Source organism: Saccopteryx leptura, chromosome 4 (assembly GCF_036850995.1).
Source record: "Saccopteryx leptura isolate mSacLep1 chromosome 4, mSacLep1_pri_phased_curated, whole genome shotgun sequence".
NCBI classification, from domain to species: Eukaryota; Metazoa; Chordata; class Mammalia; order Chiroptera; family Emballonuridae; genus Saccopteryx; species Saccopteryx leptura.
This window is the reverse complement of record NC_089506.1, coordinates 174,600,185-174,602,522: the sequence shown is the minus strand read 5'-3', so window position 1 is coordinate 174,602,522 and position 2,338 is coordinate 174,600,185. Positions and strand designations below refer to the sequence as shown.

The window sequence follows — 2,338 nt, the reverse complement described above, 5'->3', positions numbered from 1 at the left end:
ATGTCCATTTACAGCTTGCACAGTGCTAGGCAAGTAATTGTTTCTTAATAAAAATAATAACTAATTATTAACAGATTTGCTTCCATAAGCAGTAATAATAATTTCCTGTTACTTACCTAAATTCTAATTCCTTCAAATTCCTAAGTATGATTTTACAAGCCTTTTTCAGAGAAAATGCTTTGAGACTAATTAAAAAACTGTGATGAGTTTTACACTAAAGTATAGGTATCTTGGATTTAACATCTTTGTAGCAATTTTCGTCTAGATGTAAAATGAGACCCTAATTTTGAAAGGAGATAATTTTCCTTGAGAAACCTTTAAATTGTGTTCAAGTTTGAACACAGAGAAATCCTATTGAATTTCTCTTAGATGTATGCAAATGAACTAATTTCCAGAGATATAGCTGATTATTTCTTAAAAACAAAAAGTTCATGTCTGAGACCGCTGCTTCCTCCTTCAATTTTAATAGGATTATATCTGGGACACATGGCTGGACTACATTTCCCAGACTCTCTTAAGTTAGATGGGTTATTTGACTTAGTTTTCTCCAAAGGAATTCAAGGGCAAATGATGTACACCACTTCTGGGCAGGGCTTTAAAGAGTGAATGCACTTTTCAGCTCGTTGCAAGTTTTTTTTATTTGTTCCTTTCTTTTGGGTTGGGTACAATGAACTTTACTGATGCTACATGACAAGGCAGGGCTTCTTCACCCTCTCTTCTTCTTCAGGAGGTCTGTCATGGAAACCATGGAGGTAAACAGGAGATAGTGCATTTGAGGAATCTATTTGGGGCAAGGAATCCCCAGTGGCCAAGGACCTCTTTTCTTCTCACTGTGGATGGTGGTCCAGGGGGCTCTTACTTCTTGGAATCTACATGGGCTATAAGGTCCATCATCCTGTTGCTGTAGCTAAATTCATTGTCATACCAGAAAATGAGCTTGACAAAGTGGTTATTGAGGTCAATGCCAGCCCTAACATTGAAGGTAGAGAAGTAGGTGGCACCGTTAAAGTCACAAGAGACAATCTGGTCCTCAGTGTAACCCAGAATGCCCTTGAGGGCACCCTCTAATGCCTGCTTCATTAACCGCTTGATGTCAGCATATTTGGCAGTTTTCTCCAGGTGGCAGTTTAGATCCACAACCAACACAATGGGGGTGAGGACACAGAAGGCCATGCCAGTGAGCTTCCCATTTAGCTTAGGGATGACCTTGCCCACAGCCTTGGCAGCACCAGTAGAACCAGGGATGGTGTTCTGGGCAGCCCCTTAGCCATAATGCTCACCAGAGGGGACATCCACGGTCTTCTAGGTGGCAGTAATGACAAGGACTGATGTCATGAATCCCTCCACATAGCCAAAGTTGTTATGGATGACCTTGGCCAGGGGGGCCAAGCAGTTTGTGGTGCAGGAGGCATTGCTGACAATCTTGAGGGAGTTGTCATACTTGTCATTGTTCACACCCATCACAAACATGAGGGCATCTGCAGAAGGGGCAGAGATAATGACCTTCTTGGCTACACCCTTCACATGAGCCTAGCCTTCTCCAAGGCAGTGAAGCCACCCATGGACTCCAAAACATATTCAACACCAGCATCATCCCATTTGATTTTTTTTTTTTTTTTACAGAGACAGAGAGTCAGAGAGTGGGATAGATAGGGACAGACAGGCAGGAACGGAGAGAGATGAGAAGCATCAATCATTAGTTTTTTGTTGCAACACTTTAGTTGTTCATTGACTGCATTCTCATATGTCCCTTGATCGCGGACCTTCAGCAGACCGAGTAACCCCTTGCTCAAGCCAGCGACCTTGGGTCCAACATGGTGAGCTTTGCTCAAACCAGATGAGCCCACGCTCAAGCTGACAACCTTGGGGTCTCGAACCTGGGTCCTCTGCATCCCAGTCCGACACTCTATCCACTGCATCACCACCTGGTCAGGCCCATCCAATTTTATTTTGATGAGATCTCGCTCCTAGAAGATGAAGATGGATCTTCCATTGATGACAAGCTTCCTGTTCTTAGCCTAGACTATGCCTTTGAATTGGCCATGAGTAGAATCATACTGGAACATGTAGATCATGTAGTTGAGGTAAATGACGGGGTCATCAATGGTGACAATACTCACTTTGTGAGAGTTAAATAGCCACCTTGGTGACCAGGCACCCAACATGGAAAATCAATTCATTCTGACACCTTCACTATCATGTCTCAGGGTTGTGGCTGGCACTGCGCAGGAAGATGCCTGCCTGTCCAACAGGTGGAGCAGAGAGCCTAATCCGAAGTGTTAATCAGCAGACGGCAATGGCAAAAGTTGAAAGAAACCTAGATTACTAAGTCATTGTA

The 2,338-nt window shown here is 43.5% G+C and overlaps 1 pseudogene; it reads right to left on the bottom strand.

Annotated features, from left to right (window-relative positions):
- Nucleotides 1-855: 855 nt before the first annotated feature.
- Nucleotides 856-2,075, bottom strand: LOC136402447 (glyceraldehyde-3-phosphate dehydrogenase-like; annotated as a pseudogene).
- Between the last annotated feature and the right edge of the window lie 263 nt (nt 2,076-2,338).